Raw genomic sequence first — 24,103 nt, forward strand, 5'->3', positions numbered from 1 at the left:
AGTTTTTGGGACAATGACCGTCATAAATTAGAGTATTCAGTGCAAGAGTTGGGATGTTATGTTGAAATTGTAGATGAAGTTAGTGAGGCCAAATTTGGAATATTGTCTGCAGTTTTGTTCACCTACCTACTGGAAAGATATCAAAAGGATTGAAAGAATACAGAGAAAATCTACAAAGATTTTAGGACCTAAGTTATAGTGAAAGGTTGAATAGGTTGGGATTTTATTCCCAACTAGCACATAGGAGGATAAGGAAAATTTGATAAAGTTAAACAAAATTATGAGGGGTATAGATAGGATAAATGCAAGCAGACTTTTTCCACTGAGATTGGGTGAGACGAGAACTAGAGGTCATAGGTTAAGTGTGAAAGGTGAAATAGTTGAAGGAAACCCTGAGGGGGAGCTTATTTACTAGGAGGCTGGTGCGAGTGTGGAATGAAAGGTCAGATGAATTGGTGGATGCAGGTTCAATTACAACATTTAGGAGAAGTTTGGAGAAGTACACGTATAGAAGGGGTATGGAGGTTCATGGTCTAAGTGTGGGTCAGTAGGACTAGGCAGAATAACAGTTTGGCATGAACTATATGTGCTGAAGGGTCTAATTCTGTGCAATAGTGCTGTACAACTATGATATTGTGTTTAAAAACCACTGGAAAACATTTAAGGATGCATTCAAGATTCCACTAGTGTAACATCCCTACTAATTCATGGAAGTACCTTTCTCAAGCCTGCTCAAAATGCTGGAGGAATATTTGCAATGGCATTGAGAACATTGAATTCATTCGTCAGCATCAAATAGAAGGCCAGCATAAACGATAGTGAAAGAACACTACCTTCCATTGCCCCCATCTGTGACATGGTCTGTAGATATCTCAATGGTCATGTAAAGGCAGCACAGAACTCACAAAAATGGAGTTGAACCAAATTATCCTTCATCCAAAACCTGGCAAAGAAAATGATACAATCCCACTTCTGTATTTTTTATTAACTGGCAAATAATCTGAAATATGAATTTTCAACTTATTTATTGTAGTTTTAGTAAAACCAACATTGTTCTTTGTGTTCTCGTAAAGCTTTTAATTCTGTTTGATGAGTAAAGTGCTTTTAAATAATGTCAGGGAGATCCTTGACATATTTCTCTGTAAGGTACTTATTTTTTCCTCAAAGCTAAATGTGTATGTTAACCAATTCTATCTACATTAGTATTTCTAAGAACTAGTCTAGTAAAATTGATTGTTTAAGTGAAAGAAAATAACTGTCAACTGATGAAGAATTCTCTTAATATTAAATTAAAAAATAGAGTTTTAAAAACTTAATGCTTTGGTTGAAATAAACAAAGACTAGCTAGCTTCGTTGTGGTGTTATGACTGATATCTAAATCAGCTGGTGCAATTTTTTTTAGCCTAATAACTTTGAGCTTACTTTGGGTCAAGAATGTCATATCCCTGTGGTGTAGAGTGAGCTGAGAGGTTATCTCACATGCTAGCCTGAGAACTCTATGACTAACTAAACCTGTCTTCTCTATTCCAGACTCAAATATACTTTGTAAAACCTACATGGGTTTATAAAATATGTGCAAGTTTCTAAGTTAGTTGTTAACATTTAAATATATTTTTAAAGCCATGCAATACCGAAATATATTGGTAACAATTATACTAATGACAATTTCTAATAACCCCATTTGACACCTTATGCAGTATATTTGACTTCGTTCAGTACAAAATATTAAAAATACCAATTGACTATACTGTGCTCCCTTTATGACATAAATGATATATCCTAAAAGCAGTTAACCATTATTTTTATTGAAAGCAATATTTTTAACTGCCTCTATTTGGAAAATTCATGTATGGTAATGTATAATTACTTATCAACTTGAATATATGTGTAAAGCATTAAAGCTGAAATAAACCATTATAAACATTTATTTGGAAATGTAAAGGGTGTAACATTTAGCATTCATTTACAGATATGGAAATACTATAAATATTTTTCTATGTCATTACCAGATACATTATCCAACCCACTCCTTTTATGTGATGATGTTGAAAAGAAACCAAGTCATGTCATAGTTTTTGTGCTTCCGTGTTATTGTTTTATTTCCGAAGCTTTTGGTCACAGTATTTCATTTTGGTATTAAGTGTGTACTTTTGATTTAAAATGGCCATGAATATTTTGTCAACGAGAGAAAGCAATTCACATTGAAGTGATACAGGTTTTTTTTGATTTAATACTGAATCTTAGGGTAGCAAGATGTGGGGTTGTGAGACGCATAAGCAATGGCTGGAGGTTGAAATGTAACCATTGAGATAAAAATCTACTCACAATTTGTTAATCAGCTAGCATTAAATTCAAGGCCCGTATTAATAGTTCTTAAAAAAAATCATTTGACCTGGGGTTTCTGTCATAATAAATAGCACAGTATCCTCATGCATTTTTAAAATGATGATGACATTGGTGGATTTTTTTTTGTTTATTCTGGTTTAGTGTTCCAATGTTGCTCGATAGATTGTTCTATTTTAGTTCATTTTCTATCTATAGTTTGACTGAAGCTAATTTTGAAGTAAATGATTTGTGATGAATAACATGTCTCTTGCCAGCTGGAAAGAAGGACTTAAACCTTATTGATTTCCTTGCCTTTTTCACCTTTACTTCTCGCTTTCAATATCATATGTTATTGCACATTGCTAATTGTAGGAACAGAATTCTTGCAGATCTTTCTAAGCAGTATGACTGTGTGAAAACCTGACTTAACATTTTATTTTAAAGATTCTAATGATCCCTCAAAAACTGAAAAAGGTTCACACATGCAGTATGTAGTTGCAGTGGTCAGTACAATGAATACTGGTGCTGGAATGGTATAGTTCTGATAAGTGAAGCTGACTGATGATTGTCATACATTTGTACAGTTTCTTTTTAGACTGAAGTAACTGCTTCAACCGGTTTAATTCCATTCTTAGTAGCCAACTTGAAACATTAACAGTTGTAAGGGCACAAGCAACTTGTGTATCCATTCAAACCTTTATAACCTCAGTAAGTGCTTCTGCAAACAGAAAGATCTGCTGTAAAAAAGTATGTAGCAGGATACTGCTATTAAAATACTTTCTATATGCCAGTGGTCCCCAACCACCGGGCCACGGACCGGTAACAGGCCGCAAAGCACCTGCTACTGAGGAAACGTGAGGAAACGATATGAGTCAGCTGCACCTTATCTCATTCCCTGTCACGCACTGTTCAACTTGAACATAGGGTTGCCAGCTGTCCCGTATTTGCTGGGACATCCCGTATATTGGGCTAAATTGGTTTATCCCGTATTTCCCCCGCTAAGGTAGAGCGTTCCTATGAAACCTTTCGTGCCGAAGTGGCGTGAAGCGAAGAAGCAATTACCATTAATTTATATGAGAAAAATTTTTGAGCGTTCCCAGACCCAAAAAATAACCTAACGAATCATACCAAATAACATAAAACCAAAAATAAATAACACCAACATATAGTAAAAGCAAGAATGATATGATAAATACACAGCCTATATAAAGTAGAAATAATGTATGTGCAGTATAGTTGGGAAGTTGAAGGCAAAACAGATTTGTGGGGGGGGGGGAATCGGCACGTACGCGCATGCGCACATCATATGCGCACACAGGTGCCCACGCAAGTCTTCATGGTCATGGTAGTCTTTCTTGGGGTAAAGTGTCCCGGGATTTGACTGCTACTTTTGTCCCTTATTTGGGAGTGAGAAAGTTGGCAACTCTAACTGTAAAAGACATGTTGAGGTGAGTTTAACCCTACTTGAACCCCCCCCCCGGTCCCGGTCGGCCGGTCCGCGGTGCAAAAAAGGTTGGGGACCCCTGCTATATGTTGCCTCCGGGTTTCAAATGAAATGGTTATTAATGTGTTGTAAATTGATTTTAAGCAAAATTCTTCAGATGACAAACAATGCTTATTGTTGCATTAATATTCTTGTAAGACAAAAAAAGTCCAAACTTTAAAAAAAAGCAAAAAAAGTTTTTGATCTTACTGAGCCAGATTTGGAATATGAGCTGTCAAGATGATGCAGAGTATCTGCACAGGAATTCAGTAGGGTTAAGTAAGTGGGCGAGAGATGTAAATATAGAACACAATGTGACTGAGCACTTTGGTACAAGAATCAGTAAACTGAATATTAATTAAGTCCTGGTGAAGGAAGAGGGGATCTTGGTATTCATGAAATATGGAAAGTTGAAGTACAGGTACAGCAAACATTTACAGTATAAATTATTATGCAACCGGGGGTAAAAAGGAAAGTAATGCTGCAGTTATCCAGAAATTTGGTAGAAAAATATGCAGCTTTCTTCTCCTGATGTAAAGGTTGGAGTATCAGAACAAAGTACCAATAGATTAGTTTCAGGTAGGAAAGTTGCCTTACATAGAGAGATTAAGATTGCATTATAAAAGTTCAGAGGAGTGCAAGATAAGATTCTGAATGAAATTGAGAGGCTATTTCTTCGGATGAAGGCACCATAATGAAGAGACTATGGTCTTGGGGAAAAGCATGGATTAGGACTGAATGAGCAGAAATCATTTTCTCAATAAATTGTGTATCTTTGGAATTCACTGCCTTAGAGGATTGTGGTTTCTTGGTCTTTGAATATCCTCAAAATGGAGATTTTGTTTGTGGAAGGTTAGAGAATAAGGTAGATAAGTGGCTTTGAGGTACAGGGTCAGCTGTGACCTTTTTAAATGTTTGAGTATCCAGAAAGTCTACTGCTGCTTCTACTTCTTGTGTTCATATTAGGAATCAGTTAGAAATTAAGGGTGATATTTTAGACATGCTGCAGTAAAAGGATGTGCAGCTTGGACATAGACATTTTACCATGCAAAGAATATGCACTAAAGCGGTATTTTACTCGGAACCAATGCCAGTTTCTTAGAATGCTACCTTTTTAATAATGTGAAGTTCCAGACATTCAGAGCATTATGCATTGTAACTGTAGCAGAACCATCAAAAAACACTGCATCCACCATGCCGAAACATTAACACAGTACGTATATAATGGACATGATTTGGACCAATTTTTCCTTTGACAGGCACCTTTCTGTAAAACAGACACAGGACTGTGCAGCTTATCTCTTCGGAAAGATTCCAAGATCATATTTCTTAAGGGGGTGCAATCCTGTATTGACTTTGGTGAAAACTACCAATTTACCATGTGATTGAGCAGATTCCCTCCTTTTATGGACTGCCATTCCAACATTATACCTTTGGTATTAATGTGCACCAATTAATGTCACTCCTATGAATACACCATCCTCCATGTGTGTTTGTGCATAAGGTGAACCAAGATACAACTTCACATTGCACACCATCTACTGATTGCAATTCATGGCCACCTTTCTTGGAGTGTTCAGAAACCATAAGTACATGCAATCAAGTCTCCAGCCCTCGCTCTTCAACAAAGGGAAATCCTTTCTAAACAGTGTCAGAAGATCAGAGTACAAGCTAATGTTGACATATTTTGTGACAATTTTGTTTGTGAAGGCCTATGATGAGGTATTTTGCAATCACTCAGTGACCCTTCTAACAGGTAATCATTTCCCTGTATTAAGGCTGATGAGCAATTAGGTGAGGATGTGGCAAAAAGTCAACTGTTTTAAAGGACAAATTTAAGAATACTAGCAAAGAAATATGGACATGAAAACAAATAATAATGCTGGTTTGTATCATAGTAGACAAATTAATTGCTAAAAGAAATAAGAAAATGAGGGGGAAAAAAGGCGGCAAAACCAAGACAATTTACAGGTTATTGATATTTATTATTTCTGTGATTTGACCTGCCAAATAAGTTCTTGGGAGTAGTTTGTTTTATTTGTGTGTTGTTACTGAGAAGATAAAGATTAGCTTTGTCATACAGTGAAATGCAGCGTTTGTGTCAACAACCAGCACAACCTGGGATTGTGCAGGAGGCAGCCTGCAAAGTGTTGTCATGCTTCCCACGCCAACATCTCATGCCCTGGCTCACTAAACCTCACCTTACATCTCTGGAATGTGGGAGAAATGGGAGTACCCTGAGGAAATCCACATGGACTCCAGGAAATTGTGCAAACTGCTTATAGATTGTGGCGAGAGTCAGAGCCTGATCTTACAGCTGGTACTGTAAAGTGTTGCACTGACCACGACGCTACAACACTGCCCTTCAAAAATTTGGGCAGTCATTGTGTTATCTGATACCTCCTGTTCAGTGCCCTACTCTGTCCTTCCAGTGAGATGGTGCTTCACCTGCGTGTGTCTCGATGTTACTTAGTACATCTGGTGCTCCCGGGGCAGCCTCCTCTTTATCAGTGTACATGGAAACAGGCGGTGAAATGCAGATTTCTAAATTTATTTTTTTTGGAGACATTACAGGAACAGGCCTGTTCAGCCCAACAAACCACACTGCCCTGCAACCCTATTTAACCCTAGCCTAATCACAGGATGACTTACAATAGCCAACTAACCAGTACGTCTTTGGACTGGAAGGAAACAGGAACACCCAGAGGAAACCCACACTCTCACGGGAAGAAAGTACAAACTTCTTACAGAGGACACCAGAATTGAATTCTGAACATGGACGCCCCGAGCTGCAATAACATTAAGCTAACCGCTATGCTACCGTGGCGCCCGTCATTTGCATTAACAACAACACATCCGAGGGTATGCTGGGAGCAGCTTGCAAGTGTCATCACACATTCCAGCACCAATATAGCATGCCCACAATCCTCGGCAGAATAACATAGAATGCAACTAAACAGAACACAACCACAGCAAATCACACCCATTTCCTCCCTCCTATGCACCCACACACACGGACAATCCTCCAAATCCAGGACAGCCTCCAGGTTTCCAGGCTTTGGCCATCTGGCTTTAACTTCTAGTTTTCTAATTGACTTTTGGGTTTTGATCTCCATGTCAACCCCTGGGCAAGCTGAAAACTTCAGGCTTGCCGACTGATGGCCCTCATTCCTCCTGTTCCTACGGACATCGGATCCCAGGACTCACTGACCTGGGACAGTCCAAAATCCATGGATGTTCTTGGTCACTCATGCACATTGCTGACATCAAGTACTGAGAGAAGGCTTGGGCTCTGGATGTTCTTCCACATTGTTGGCCTTTGGGTATGACGTGGAAGCAGGCTGTTCCTTCCACTGCAATAGTTTGGAACTCCCAGTGGCCACTCACATCAATTCTACTTATTTTTTTCCACACCAAGGTGTCTGTCTACGGCCTCATCCACTCCCATGATGAAGGTAGACATAGGCTGGAGGAGCAACTCCCCATATTCTGTCTTGGTCATCTCCAACCTGAAAGCATTCATACCAATTTCTCTAAAGTCTGGAGAAACTCCCCCCCCCCCACCTTTGTTTTCCTTCATTCCTGTGGCCCCACCTCCCTCCTCTTCTATCCCTCCCCCACTCTCAGGACCTGCTCATCATTTCCCTCCGGTCCCCTCTGGCATCGACCCTCTTCTTTCAGGTCCTGATGATGAATCTTGACCCAAAATGTCATCTGATCATTTTGCTCCATAGATGCTCTCTGACCTGCTGAGTTCCTCCAACATCTTGTATGTGATTGTGTTATTGCTGGTTAGTTGTAGTATTAGAACATTCAACACACGAATTCCTATTAGCTTTTGTTCGCAATTTATTGACACCATTACTCAGTGGACTGACTGACTGACAAAAAACAAACTGTTCTTTGCCACAACAGTTCCATGATACTGTGATATTTGCAACTATTGTTGTAAGTTGTTTTACTCAATCTCGCAATGCCAAATTTATACCAGAATTTATTACAGTATGCCACAGGAGAAGGAGGATAGTTGTGGTAAATTTATGTAACATTTTGTGCAGAACATACCTGAAATATTGCATACAGTTAGAGGTTATGGGTTTAAGGGTGAAAGGTGAAATGTTTAAGGGTAACATGAGGGGGAACTTCGTTACTCAGTGGGCAGTGAGAGTGTGAAACAAGCTGCCAGCACAAGTGACATTTGTGGTTCGATTTCAGCTTTTAAGAGAAATTTGGATAGGTACATGGATGGGAGGAATATGGAGGGCTATGATCGGAGTGCAGGTCTATGGGACTAGTCAGATTAATGGTTCAGCATGAACCAGATGAGTGGAAGGGCCTGTTTCTGCACTGCAGTGTTATGTGACTCTATGAATCCATTGTTCATAGAATCCTGCTAGCATCTTTCTCTATGTTAAAATAGAAAATTTATTTAAAAAGCTCATTATAGCCTATGAAGAACTTCTAGACATTTTGCATTCACAAAAAGCCCTATACATCACAGGCACATCCCTCCCCACCATCAGTTGTATCTACAAGAGGTACTGCTCAAGAAGACAACAACTATTGTCAAAGATTCCCACCAACTGAACCATGCTATCTTTTCATAGCGATGATGGGGCAGGAAGTGCAGCAGTTAGAAGACCCACACCATCATATTCAAGGACAGCTACTTCCCCTCATCCAATATGTTCTTGAATCAATCTATGAAATCTTAGTCACTACAGATTAGTAACATTGTGAACATTTTGATCACTTTGCACTAAAATGAACTTCTTTGTGTTCTAACATTTTTTTTGTAAAAAAGATTGTGCGTAGTTTACGGTTAATTTGTGATTTTCTCGTGAATACAGCTTATATGATACTATATGCCCATGATGCTGCTGCAAGTTTTTCATTACACCAGTGGATGCATGTGTAACAATAAATTCCACTTGGACTTTATATAAATACTAAATACAGGTGGGCAGCACAGTGTTGCAGTTAGCAGAGCTGTTGCTTTACAGTCACGTATCCCTGCTTCAGTCTTGATTGTCAGTGTTGTCTGTGAGGAGTTTGCACATTCTCCCCAAGTTCTCACTGAGTGCTCAGGTTTGTTTCCATATCCCAAACACTCATGGATTGGTAGCTAACATAGCCACTGTAAGTTACCCCTAACATGTAGGTGAGTCAAGTAACCTGAAAAGAGTTCATAGTAATGTAGGGGGAAAAAATTGGGATTTGCATAGATTGATGTAAACGATGGTCATCGTGAACATGTGATCATGAACATGGTGATCCAAAACTGCATAGGACTCAGTTCTATTCAAGATGCGTAATTCAGTGATCAAAGTAACAGATCTGAAAGGTCATAAAGAGAACAGGAACATCCTCTTTAGTCAAATGACCTGGCATTGTTTACCTGTTCAAACATTAAATTAAAATATAGTAAAGTTATCTGTTTAAGAATGAAAGGGCAGTTAAGCTTATTGCTGTTTTGTCTCAGGTTTACGCAGTTGTGCCTTTAGCATTATTTTTATATGTTAATTAGCTAATTTGTATAGTGCATAAATAAATGAAACAATATCAAGTTTTTTTAAGAGGGTCATTAGTGAACAGACCTCTTATTTTTTTTAAAATGAAAAATAATTGATTCATTCAATTTATTCTAGGAAGTGTTATATTTAATTAAAGGTTAGCCTCACAATGGGATGAAAATAATTGAGATGAAATAGCAATAGATTTTTAAATTAGAAAGCATACCAGTGCCATGCCTTAATGATTTAAGTGGAGGTAGTAATTGCAGTAATGTTAGTTCAGCATGCCTGTGATCATAATTAATTTAATGATGGAAAGTTAGCTGTCCAACTTTGTTGGTAACTAACACAGTCCAATGGCACAGAATTTCCAGAGAAGTATTGGGCAGTACAAATAGTGATTTCATCCATATACACCATAATTTCATAGGGCTTTGCAAAGTAAAATGCACTCTTTGTTGTGCATTGTACATGTATCATCGAGTCCCCACCATATGTTCTTTCAGCTTTTTCTCTATGAAGGATAGTAAATATGATTAATCAATTAAATTAAAATGATGATAAGCTAACTGCCATGGGAATTTGGAGCTGAAAGCTAGTGGCCCTAAATATATAAAAACTTATTTTAGATTCTTGTATTTAGTTCTTTTGTTTTAGACATGTAAGTCACTCTTTGTAGAATGGCAATAGGAAAATCATATGGTAAAGGAATTAAATATTGGTGGGAAATTAAAGTATAGTTGACTAATTATTATGAATCTTTGTAAATATTAAATAGTTTTGAGATATTCAATGCTCACTCTAATTTCCATCTTCAACATAATTACTTTACAGTTTTCTGTATCTGAGTGACCAAACGTTAGATATATTCTGTATTTGTAATAAAATATAGATGTTTGGAATTGTCAGTGAAATTTTGATAAATAAGTTCAAAGGTTAATGAACATTGGGCAAAATTGTTAAGATATTGGTGTGATTGCAAAGTACCTGTGAATTTTTTTCTGAATCCTGGACAATCAGGTATAATTTATGTTCCATAATCCCTTCATATTGTATAGTTTGTATAGCATTGTAACAGATTCAATTTCTGTCAGTTTCAAAATTTTTCCTTCCTTTAGAAAGATATATTAAAAAGTCAGTACAACCAAGGATCATGGAACAAATTAAAAATCTTTAGCACTTTTTATTTGATATATTTCAATAATATCATTTACATAAATGAAAATTTAAGTTGACTTATTTTATAGGAACATGCAATTATTAATTAAAACATTTCAGTTCACTTATTTTATATGAACTTGTAAATATTAATATCCTTTAAGAAATCCACAAAATTTGAAATTTTTTATTGCACTTTAGTATAGAAAGATTGCCTGGGACTTAAAGCTGTATTATGGAATTGCTATTGCATATTCTTCAAGTATAAAATAAATTTACTGCAACAGTAGCCTCATTGTTTTGGAAATTTAAACCTTTGTTTTTTTTTTAATGTTTTTCCAGCAAACCTTCATTCCTTTTAGCAGACCAGCCTAAATCTGAGGGGGTATGTGACTGGATTTGTCTTCCAGTATTTCAGACCTCTGGGATAAGCTTCAACTATTGAAGTGCTGATAAGAATAAAAGTTGCCCGGTTCATCAGGTTGGGAAGTCAATCTGAATTGCAGCCTGCAATCTAGAGACACTACAGACAAAATATTTAGATTTTGTTTTCATACCTGGCAAAGTTAAATCTTCTTTTATCAATAAATTGATGAAGTTGAGAGGAGACCAGCAACATTGTGAGCAATGAACATTACATCCAATACTGATGACAGGACCTGTCATTGCACTACTCTTACCCACTTGCCATTTTCTCCTTCAAGCTCCTCATGTGTTTCGCCTTATTCTAAAATGCTCAACATTGCCTACACATGTCCTACCTTGATTTTCTCAGTAAGACAGAAGCCAGTTAAAATTAGAAAGTTGATAGGGAAATGGACACTTCAGAACTTCCAAAGCAAAAAGTAATGTAGGAATCTGATCTAAATGGGTAACCACAAAAAAAAACAGGATTTCTCACTCTGTGATGGGCACGTTACAATGTTTGTTCTGTTTTGCACATTGTTATCTGACGATCAATTAGATTTTCTTAACATTCTTACTTCTGCCTGTGACCTTTCCCTCATTCAACTGGTGGGGCTTTATTTTCACAAGTTTCTGCGAGTAGCTTAACATCTTGCAGAAAAGTAGCTGCCATTTGAAAAATCTTAAACATACGAGCTTTGAATATCCTTGAGATTGAAGGGGAGAAGACCTGCTTTATCATTATCATGGAATGAGCATGTTATAGGTCAGCAAAATTTAGACACAAGAGGTGCTGCAAATTCTGGAAATTTACAGCAATACATACAATGTTCTGGAGGAGTTCAGTAGGTCAGGAGAGTGTCAGCCCAAAACGTTAACTGTTTATTCCCATCCATAGATGCTGCCTGACCTGCTGTGCTCTTCCATCACATTCTGTGTAGAGTAAAACAGAAATGTGGTGAAAAGCCAAGGACTAGCATGAATAAGGCAAGTTGTAGTGAAGTCGATAAATCAATGGAATCATTCATTCTGAGGTTCTGAATTAACAGATTCTTTGTGAGGAAGTGATCGATTCTGTGGCAGTGGTCCTGGTCTACAGCCTGGATCTTTAATAATGCCATACTGGGGGCTAGCTAAAGAATATGAAGGAGCTGCTATTTGTAACGAGACAAAGATGGATGTCTACTTGAGTTTTTTTGGCCACTACAGCTGTTTCAAGATTCCAACCATAATCTCCATTTAACCAACAAACTCTCCACAATGAACAAGTATTACCAAAGTGTTTGAAATTTCTTGAAAACCAGCAGTTAACCTGTGAAAAACTTCTCTGTGTTTATTAATAGCATTTAAAATTCTCTTTTGAACAAGACAATAATTGCTTGATGAGTAATTACTATAATTTTCAAGAGTACAGAGTATTTACATCTGTGGTCTTAGTAAAATTTAATCGTCTTGTTATGAAATAGACCCTCTTCTCATACATAAATAAGTGTTTGGGATCCATTGTAAATGTTGTACTTTATATAGATAACAAATTATAATCCTTTATATTTGCAAAAAAAACCCTTAATAAATTAGTCAGTGCTTTCTATTAACTCTGCAGTCATTGATAGTGTTCCCAGTCTAATCCACCTAGTTTGTGATCTTACCATTTTAAATACTAATGCCTATGAATAAAGAAATATCTCCTAAATTTTCTGCTTCCTATCATTGATATAATTTTAAATTAATGACTTTTTATTGATAACTTACAAACCAGAGATGACCCCAGGGGAACGCTGTAAGCTACCATTGTTCTGATAATTCTACATAGTATTCTCTTTTGATGAGGTTTTCTTCGAAACAATATGGTGCTCTCCTTGTAGCCTAATTATTACCCAGAACAACTTAATAATGACTTTTGTGTCTCCATTTAGAAAAGCCAAAGTTGTTGATATACCTGAAGTTATACTTTCTAATACTTATTCAATTTCTCTCATAGGTCAAACAACAGGAATTCTGCAGATGCTGGAAATTCAAGCAACACACATAAAAGTTGCTGGTGAACGCAGCAGGCCAGGCAGCATCTCTAGGAAGAGGTGCAGTCGACGTTTCAGGCCGGGACCCTTCACCTGAAACGTCGACTGCACCTCTTCCTAGAGATGCTGCCTGGCCTGCTGCATTCACCAGCAACTTTTATGTGTGTTGCTTGTCTCTCATAGGTCTCTCTTTTCCTCCAAATACTCCAGTATCTATCAGTGTACCTGCTGTGCACTGAGTTATGACTGCTTTTTTGGCAGACAAATCTGAGATTCTCCTGAAATCTTGTACAGTCTAACACATTAGGCCAAAAATTATTTTGCTCATGTAAACATGGCTTTGCCTTTAAGTCCTACATTTGCTTTGTTGGGCCCACATAGGAGCAATGCTACAAAAGAGCATGGGAAACACCAGGTTATCTTCGTAATCTGTCAACACAAAAGCTCAAGTATTCAGGATGTAGGTGCTGCAGATAAGAGAAACATCCCCCAGTTTTCACTGTGAAGATGGTGATGACTGAATTTCTTGAATCAGTGCAGTCCCTCTGCCACAGCATAAAATAATACTGCAAGCAGTAGAACTGAATTGTAATGTCTGAACCAGAAGTGATGGGACAGGAATAAGAGTCGGTACTACGTACTCATAGAACATGACCAGTCAGAAATCATCACTGTAAAGGTGAACATCTGAAGCAAGCATTGGTATGCATGTTCATTCATTCTGTCTCTCTCTCACACACACTTTATTTTCTGTCAGCATACTTCAGTGTAGTTTAGAGACAAGATCTGCCTCACTGCGCTATTGAAGCCCCGCTGGCGCTGAGACCAAGATACAAGTGTCCAAGATGGCTTAAATCTATAGATTGGAGGTGGATGGGATAAGGAGAAAAGTAGATGGCAGTTGTGGGATGGGAACCAGCCCAGCAAAATTTGACCCATTAGAAATGGAAAAACTATCACCAAATCTATGTGTCCTACTTGTTTCTTTTCTTTTGCTCCAGTGTAATATTGTTCTGTTAAGTGTCCATTAGATTTTGCTTTGTCATTGAGGATATCTGTATACACTATAAAAGGTACTAACAAAATAATCACTAACTTTATAGCATTCTTGTTATTACATTGTGTCTTACAGCGCCGATCTGTTTAGCTTGTAACATTGTTATTAGGCCAGCTCATTGTGTTTATCAAGGACATATGTTGTATCCACTTATCAATAATTTTTTGAAGGGTATTAGGACAATTAGGCATAACTTGACCAGCAGCAAATATGTTAAAAACGAGTGCCACTTTAGGAGGATTTCTTCTCTAACCTTTTCATTTTGTGGATAATGGTAAGTGACATCAGTGTTCTGTAGGACATTCTGGTTTGGTAAACACTGTTACCTCTGGCATAAAACAAAACAAGCTTTGATGTCTGACAGTAGAACTCCTGGAGATAATTGTTTAAGGCAGTGATGCAGTAGGACACCAGTTAAGACAGTAGCCTTGCAACTTGTGACCCATTGCCAGTTGATACCTCAAACCACAATTTCCTCCTTGTGAATAACTGTCTACTGTTTTGATGGAAATTCCAAATGTGACAGCTTCTTACACCTGAGATTACTCACTGGTAGATAATACATGACATATTATGAGCTGGAAAGCACTTCCTCTAACACACCCATTGTATGATCCCATAGCAGCACAAACATTTCACTACCCCTCAAGTACAACTGAGTTGGTGGTTTTTCTGCAGTAGCATTCCACAGAAAAAGAATTCATAAATGAGCGCAGCAGATCTCAAGGCCTTTTCAACCTCCCTGAATGTCTCTGATGATCAGAAACTCGCAGCAGCACAGTGGTTAGCAAAATGCTTTACAGTACAAGCGATTTGGGTTCAATTCCTCCTGCTGCCTGTGAGAAGTTTGTACATTCTCCTCATGATTATGTGGGTGCTCCAGTTTCCTACCAAGTTTCAAAGACATACCAGTGGTACAGTGCCTATAAAAGGTATTCACCCCCCCCCCCCCCAGAAGCTTTCATGTTTTACTGTTTTACAACATTGAATCACAGTGGATTTAGTTTGGCTTTTTTAACACTGATCAACAGAAAAAGACTCTCTTGTGCCAAGGTAAAAACAGATCTCTACAAAGTGATCCAAATTGAGTACAGATATAAAATACAAAATAATTGATAGCTTAAGTATTCACCACCGAAAAGTCAGTATTTAGTAGATGCAGCTTTGGCAGCAATTACAGCCTTGAGTCTGTGTGTATTGGTCTCTATCAGCTTTGCACCTCTGGACACTGTAATTTTTCCCTATTCTTCTTTATAAAACTGCTCAAGGTCTGTCAGATTGCATGGGGATCATAAGTGAACAGCCCTTTACAAGCCCCAGCCACAAATTCTGATTTGGATTGCGATCTGGGCCCTGACTTGGCCACTCTAGGACATTAACTTTGTTGCTTTTAAGCCATTCCTGTGTAGCTTTGGCTTTATGCTTGGGGTCATTGTCTTGCTGGAAAACAGATCTTCTCCCAAGTCACAGTTCTCTTGTAGACTGCATTGGGTTTTCCTCCAGGATTTCCCTGCATTTTGCTGCATTTATTTTACTCGCCACTTTCACAAGCCTTCCAGGGCCTGCTGTAGAATAGTATCCCAACAGCATGATGCAGCCACCACCGTGCTTCACAGTAGAGATGGTGTGATTTTGATGATATGCAGTGTTTGACCTATGCCAAACATAGTGTTTAGTCTGATAGCCAAAAAGTTCAATTTTGATTTCATCAGACCATAGAACCTGCTTCCAGCTGACTTCAGAATCTCCAACATGCCTTCTGGCAAACTCTAGCCAAGATTTCATGTGAGATTTTTTTCCCACAGTGGTTTTCTCCTTGCCACTGTTCCATGAAGCTGGGACTCGCAGGCAACAGTTGTTGTTTGTGCAGTCTCTCCCATCTCAGTCACAGAAGCTTATAACTCCTCCAGAGTTGACATGGGTCTCTTGGTGGCCTCCCTCATTAATCCCCTTCTTGCACAGTCATTCAGGTTTTTGAAGACAGCCTGCTTTAGGCAGATTTACAGCCGTGACATGTTATTTCTATTTTTTTGATGACTGACTTAACTTATCTCCAAGGGATATTCAGGGACTTGGAAATATTCTTGTATCCATCTCCTGACGTGCTTTTCAATAATCTTTTCCTGGAGTTGCTTGGTGTGTTCTTTTGCCTCATGGTGCAGTTTTTGCCAGGATACTGACTCACCAGCAGCTGGACCTTCCAGATACAGGTGTATTTTTACTACAATCAGTTGAACCTTGACTGTACATGGTGATCTCCATCTAACTAATTATGTGACTTCAAAAACCAATTGGTTGCACCAGTGATGATTTGATGTGTTATATTAAAGGAGGTGAATACTTATGCAATCAATTATTTTGTATTTTATATTTGTAATTACAAACGTTTGTAATTTAGATCACTTTGTAGGGATCTGTTTTCACTTTGAAAAAGTGTTGTCTTTTTCTGTTGATCGGTGTCACAAAAGCCAAATTAAATCCTCTGAGATTCAATGTTATAAATCAATAAAACATGAAAACTTCCAAGAGGGATGAAGGTGAAAAGGGAAGTCAAAGGCTCAATGTGTTCAAGTCAGTTCTCTGGAGATGGCCTATACTGTGTGTGCATTTGGGAGGGAAGTAAGGGATTGTTTTGTTGCTGTTGTTCTCTTGTTGTGTTGTTATTCCTTGTGTGTTCTACAAGCATGGTGGGCATGCTCTGTTGGTGCCGGAATGTGTGGCGACACTTGTGGGCTCACTTCATGGGACCCTTCAGCACATCCTGAGGTTGTATTGGTTATGGGCCCAAACAATGCATTTCACTGTATGTTTTGATGTACATGTGATAAATAAATCTGCTTCTGAAATTTAGTTGGAGTTGTCTTTCACTGCCAGCAGGTAATTTGTTGAAAGTTCAAAGCGCATACGTACGCTGCCTGAGATTCTTTTTCTTGCAGGGTTGAGGGGTATTTCAGGACTTGTAATCCCAAACCCTAAATTAACTATCAAGACAATATTTCATACTCTATCACGGTAGCTTGGTCAATTGATCTGTTTTCAAAAGCAAGATCAGGAGTATTCATATTTGACATCATTATGGGCAAAGCCCAAGGTAGCTCACCAGCATGCCATTGTGAATGAAGTTGACGACTCCCATCCCTCAGTTTGTCCTCTTCCCCCACCACATACTTAACTTACTGGGTCTTACTGGCAGCATCTCTATCTGTGTGAGAGAGAGAGAGATGCTGCCGAACCAACTGAGGCCCCCAGTGGCTTCCGTTTTGCTCTGACTTACAATGTATGTGGTCTTTTTTGTCTGCATCCTTATAACATGGTCATTTCTTCACTGCTCACCAAAGTAGCAATCTCAGAGAAAGCAGAGATGGCGAACAATTGTTGACCTTGACAGTGACATCCACATTCTAAAAGCATACTTCAAAATCGCTATTTCCCTAGTAGGCAAAGCTACACTGAACAAAACTGCCAATCTCAGTTAAAATTCTGGATATCTAAAATGGCAGGTGAATGTTTCACTGGTACGGAAATAAATACTTCTGAGGTCAGGAAATTTTGGTATTTAATGAAAATTGTTATGTGTAATAAAAGCAGAATAAAGTAATGCATACCTCAGTTTACTATATGTAACACTCAGAAATTGTCCTCAATTTTCACCTAACGTTAAAAGTAATTTTCCAGGACTCTGGTGCTGGAAAACTTGGCCTGCAATGACAAATTGGTCTGTTCCTCTTTAACCACATCAAGTATATATTCAAAAAGTGGGATATTGTATAGAAGAATCGGTGAATGCGCTGTCACAGCTAACACTAGTATTTTGGTAACCTGCACCTGATGGTTGCCTCACAGTTAAGATCAAAACCTAATTTGTGAAATTATATTAGTGCAGAAATTTAGTTGCTAAGATCTTATTGAATGATGGAGCAAGCTCGGAATACCTTGTGGTCTACGCTTTTTTTATGCTATTACTAAGTCTTGTTAGAATTAAAACATAGTCTGTTTGCTCTAGATACAAATCCATGTTGAGGTGAATAGAATTAGTTAAATACAATATGGCAAAATAAGAAAATATTTACATGCATCATCGGCAGAGAAAAATATACCTTAATAGTTCTTTTGATTCCGATGAACTTGATTGGAAAGTGTTCAATTTACAAAAAAGATGGAGTGATTATTAAACTGGATCCATTGCAAGCAAATATAACTTATGAAATTATACCTATGAGAAATATTATAGATGACAAGAGGAGTCCTCCAAGTCTAAGTTTTTATCAAGGATTGCAACAATACCATGGCCAAAATAGTACCACACATGAGCAATAAAAAGCACAGCTCACTAAAATATATTTCAAAGTTCTTCCATATACAAGTGTATCAAAAAAATGTTCTATTTCTTTCTTGCAAATGCAATGTTTTTGTATCTGGAAATATTTTATGTAGAAATGAATTTATGAGACAAATGTTGATTTACAGGTACAATGATAAATTGATCATGGAGATTGATGAGAAAATCATCTCACACAGTAATGAAAGCAGATAAATGACTTCAGCATGAAAAACATTTACTGGAGCTGGGACAATTGATCTCCTTTGATAAATGTGAAGTTGTGTAGTCTTAGATGCTCTGGAAAATCAGTTTCAATTGGAATATAAACAGTAATTCACTCAATCGAATGCATTGATCAATTTCAGATATTCTAACTGAACTCTGTTTCCATTATAATTACCATGAGAACAGGTTGCTTGCAAGAATGTTTTTCTTTTAATATTTTTGTGAGACCCTTCATTGGTCAGGGTCCACCATGGATGTTGTGTCCCAGCTGTCCACGTGATGTGCAAACCAGGGCAGTATGATATGAAGTCCAAGTTGTTGCCCATGCAGCAGGCTCCTTCCCCTCCGCCCCCCCCCCACACACACACACACACGCAGCTGACAAGTCCAATGGAGACCGATACAGTTTGGCACCACTTGTGTCACAGGAGTTGCCAGCACAATTTTAATATCACAATTTTCCTTCTCTAAGGTGAGCTGCCAACTACAGCTGATGAACCCCATCTGCCCGAAGCGAATGGTTTTTTTGCTCCACTAACCTCCCCCCAACTTTGCTCCTTCACTTGTCAGTAGAAACAGTTCGACTGGGCTTACTGGCTAAGCCACAAGTGAAGGCCTGGAGCCGGACTTGTTGTCAGAGGCTATTTGAGATGCATGCCATTGGAAGCATTTAATAGGTAGTGGGAGCTTGTTCCCCACTACAGCCCCAGGCCATGACAACCTTAAAGAACCAATATTTTTGCAGACTATAAATTTCTAACCATTTTCTTATTTAATAATTAAAGTAATGTGATTGATAATTATTCATTGCTTATGTTTTGTACAAGAATATATACGTGACCACACTAATATTGTTCTTAATGTTGATTTTTTCTCAACTATACTTTTCTCCTTTTAGGTTTTTTTTTGTTAAGTTCCAGTTAACAAGTTATAGCATCCACAGTGAATATTTTGTATTGTGTCTAAGATGCAATGTACTGCCCCATTTTCCTACAAGTGATGCTTCTCTTTGACTATTGTATAGGGAAAACATTGAAAATGCTGGAAGTACTGAGCAAATTAGGCAGCATCTCTGAAAGGAGAAGCACAGTATTTCAGATCAATTACCCCATTAACAGTAAGGAAAATCTAAACATGCCCTGGTATACAGAAAGAGTGAGAAGGAAAGGAGAGAATAAAAATAGCTCCCTGATGAGGTGGAATACAGGATAGACATAATGATTGGCAAGGGTGTGACAGGACAGGAGAAAGAGGTTGTTAATGGCACAGGTAAGGAATCAAGAGTCACTGAGTCAGAGAGAGTGTAAGTGGAAAGGGAAGGGAGAGGCATGCAATTCAATACCTTAAAAATTAGGGGTAAGAAAAAACGGCATTGCATTAAAGCCTATGCAATCCAAATTTTCAAATTCACAACTGGTTCATGTCTTAATAATACATGTATAACATGCTTGTCATGATACAATGGATCAAGTGTATGTCTTTGTTTTGAAATACCAGCAGAGTGCACTAATTGCATTGAACGTTTATTGTTGGACCAGCTCAATCTGTTGAAACTCACGATGCCATTAGAAGTCAACCTTCAATATTCATTCTGCCTGTGTCATTCCTCATAATACTGGGGTGATTAGCATATTGCTGGAATTTCTTCATTCAACCCATCTATTTCTACCTCTGTTTAGCAACACCCTGATTTATTGTGGAGTAATTCTTTGAGATAGGTGGAGGGTGGGGAGGGTGATGAATGAATCCTCTTGCATCTGAAAAATATAGAAACCTTTGTTCAGTTAAGATTTATGTGGTAGAAGGTAGTTCATCTTGTTTAAATGCTTATACATGCTCTAATTATATTTATCTGTAAATACAGTGTGATGAAATGACCAACTTTATTTAGTTAAGCATTTTCTAATATTGTGACCTTCCCCATTGCCAATACCCTATAATAACACTGGAATGCTCTGAAGATTACTTTGTGATTTGTTCTGCATCCGGTTGTTCATATTAATACAATAAATTTATCTTTCTCCTAGCTGTCTGCTGTTTTTGGATACCAGTTCAATATACTGTAGTTAAATGTTAGTCAGATCATCATTTAACATAATATTCTTATGGCTAATCAGCAGAAAGAGGCCCTCCTTAATATTTAGTGTTAAAATATTATATCTCTTCTTTGTGTTCATACTGATAATCTTAGGTCACAAAACATTTGTGTACAGGTAGTCAGTGAAAATGTGTAATGCTTTTCTGTCATCAGCAAATCAAATGAGCCTTGAATGATGGATTAAGAAGATAATTTCTATTTTTATGAATTTCGATTAGAAATGATTTACACAAGGGAAATGGTACCACACACAGGTTGGACGTTTGTTAGTAGCAAGCTGATGATTTTTAGATGTATATCTACAGAACAAGCTGTGTATTAAAGGTTTACATGAGTTACACAAATAAAACCAACCTTCAAAATGTTATGGTCAGTTTTATAATTGTAGCAGTATTTTAATGATATAATGAGGTGTTATTGTTTGCACAATATAACCATGCAGAACATTAACAGTTTCATATAATGATTGCATTTACGCTGATAAACATTGTGGTAGAATAGAGAACAAGTCAAATGATTTCTGGTTTTAATTTTTTTTTTAGATCTTATTTATTTTCAGGTGACTACTTTTCATTTTCGTAACATTTGCCCACACTTAACAGTTCACTTACCCAGCATGCTTTTCCGACCTGAGATGTCAGACAGCAAATGAAATAGTAGCTTCTTGTCCATATGTCGTAATTCATTTATCAGAATAGTTGACTTGGTATGACTAGAAGATGGGATTGTTGATAATCCAGTAAAATTTTAAGATAAAATAATACCGTGCTAAATTTTGAATTCCCCGGGATCTATTTTGGCAAGTATTGTAATCCTGTAAGATTAATCACTGAAAATTTACATCAAGTATACAAAAAATAGAAGCTAGTATTATGCATGTTTTATGCATGCTTCTACAACAGCAACTAGGGTGATCAGCAATGATGGTACAAATGATTAGTGTAAAACTCTTGAATAACTGTCAGCAGGGTTTGTATTTCACAATGCAGTCAATGCAATAATTTTAATTTATCATCTGTATAACATTGCTTAACATTGGTGTGTAATCAAGAAGTCAAATTGAAATATATACTCTCAAAGGTAAAAGCAAAGTTTAAGGTAGAATTGTCGTTGCAAGGGGAATACTAAACAGGGTTCTTTCTAACTGCAGATGTGACATTCATATTAAGTTTAATTGCATAGTAGATGGCAAAATGGTAATTTGGTTATTTTTTTTTGTCACACAACTGAAAAGTATTTTGCAAAAGTTAAATACTACCTTGATGATGCAGCAGTGAACATGTTTAATACCATGTGGGAAATCAGTCTACATTGTAAAGAGAAAGAATTCCCCTTCTTCACATTCTGTACATTGTACCTAGATAAAAACATCGCAACTGTTGTGTGATAATACAACCAACCAATTCAACATGAAACATATGTAGACCGTTCCATGTTGCCATTTTGGTGTTTTAAAAAAATGGATTACACTGGTTTCCAGTTAATTGGGGCAGCTGTTTATTTTTGGCAACTCTTAAAGAACAAAAACAAATCGAGAAAATAGCCGGGTTTCCCTTCATTTATTTAGGACACTCTGCCACTTAATTGGGGCAGACAACTGTTGTCAAACATTTTTTAACTAACATCAGACATGTGCACATTGTGTGGCTGTTAGACATTACAATGTGCTTAGAGCGAACTATTTTTTAAATGGCGTCACTTGCGCATTTGTGAATTCAGAACTGTTTTGCTCAGCGGTTTCAAGTATTTAGGCTTGGAGATGCTAGAAATGGTTAGGAGTGAAAATGAAACAATTTCACTACTTTAACAATTTAGGAACTACAAAGAATTTGAAGGTATCGATAATCATCTTGAATGTTACGATTAAAATGAAGATTTGGAGGATGCAATCGATGGAAAACACTGCAGGTAGTCCACTATCTGCACGAGGCATTTGCGCTGATTTTGTTCATTTACAGTCAATCAAAAGAACATGTCCATGTTACACTGAATGAATTCTTCCCTGATAACTATTAGGAACTAATATACAGTTTTATAGTACTGTTCTGTCGTAGTTTTGGTAGTGTTCTAATTTATTCTATATTTCATTTAAATACATAATTTTTTACTCAGACAGTAATTTGTCTTTTTTTTAATACCTTTTCAACCATTTCTGTGAAACTTCAGCTAAGAGGGGCAGCCGCTTAATTAGGCCAAAACTTACTGGTCCCAATATGTCTCAATTAACCGGAATTCTCTGTAATATGTTCCAAGAATAGTCATCAAGTGATACAGAATAAACAACAACGGCAGATTATTTTTCAGGGAAAAGATTCTGTACTTAGGTGCTGAGTTTGTTTATTTGCCTGGCTGAACAATAGCAGTGCTTACAGCTAAAATAAAAATACGTCTACATGCAATCTTGGTATATTTTATAAACACAATACATTAATTTATCACATCATTTTTTCTTCAACACCCCACCATAAAACAAATCTCGGCTGCACCAGTTGATGTATTGAGCTGCATTTCAATAAGAGAGGGTATTTCACCAGACCATTTTAATCCTCATTGAACACTCACTTGTTTTCCTCTTTAATTTGTGTGTGAGGGAACGGTCAGATCTGTACTCTGCATCACTTACAGTTCATTAGCTAATAGTTATTTGATGATCTGCATGAGATTTAATAAAATTCACTTGTCTGAGTAGTGTGTTTGGAAGACTTAACCTGAAAGGATACTGTGCCTTGAATTTGCTGCGACATGTTAGCGTTCCGCAGGGATTTAGTGAAATAAAAATCACTTTGCTTTGAGGAATAAAAAAAAATTGGTCTAGAATTAAATTTCATTGTTAATGATTGGGCCTTCACTGTACTTTGTTGAATAAAAAGAGCTCGTATGTATATGCAAAAACAGAGTAATTGAATTCTCATTTTTTGATACAACATGGAAAGAGACTGTTCAGCCCATGAAGTCTATGCTAGGTCTTGAAATAATCGCATCTCTCCTACTCCTCCACTTATTTCTCTGTAACCTATTTTCTCTCATCCACCCAATACCTCCGCATTGATTCTCTTGCCACTTCTATACACTGAAGTAATCTGCAGCAGCCAATTAACCTGCCAAGAAGCATGTAGCCTCTGTACTTCCTCCCCATGGGATGCGTTTCCTCCAGGTCCTTTGGTTTTCTCCCACAGTCCAAAAACATACCGGATAGATTAATTGGTCATTGTAAATTATCCTGTGGTTAGGTTAGGGTTAAATCGGGGTTCTCAGGGTCTGCTGGGTGATGTGGCTGATGGGGCCAGAAGTGCCAGTGCCATGCTGTATCTCTAAGTAAATGCAGGATGATGCCAGAGCACTCAGGGAAACCCATGTCGTTGTCAGTAGATTGTGCATAAATAGGATCAAACAAAATTGGGGAAGAGTTTAGGAGGGTTAATGGCACCTAACGACAACTCCTTCGCTTGCATCTTCGGAAACAGCTCTATTTCCATCTTTAATATCTCCATTTTTCCCTT

The 24,103-nt window shown here is 37.5% G+C and overlaps 1 protein-coding gene across 12 annotated transcripts in view; it reads left to right on the plus strand.

Moving 5' to 3' along the window:
- gpatch2 (G patch domain containing 2) overlaps positions 1 to 24,103 on the plus strand; it is a 293,150-nt gene that overhangs the window by 176,100 nt on the left and 92,947 nt on the right. The gene's annotated exons all lie outside the window — the stretch shown is intronic.

This window comes from Mobula birostris, chromosome 8 (genome assembly GCF_030028105.1).
Source record: "Mobula birostris isolate sMobBir1 chromosome 8, sMobBir1.hap1, whole genome shotgun sequence".
NCBI lineage: Eukaryota > Metazoa > Chordata > Chondrichthyes > Myliobatiformes > Myliobatidae > Mobula > Mobula birostris.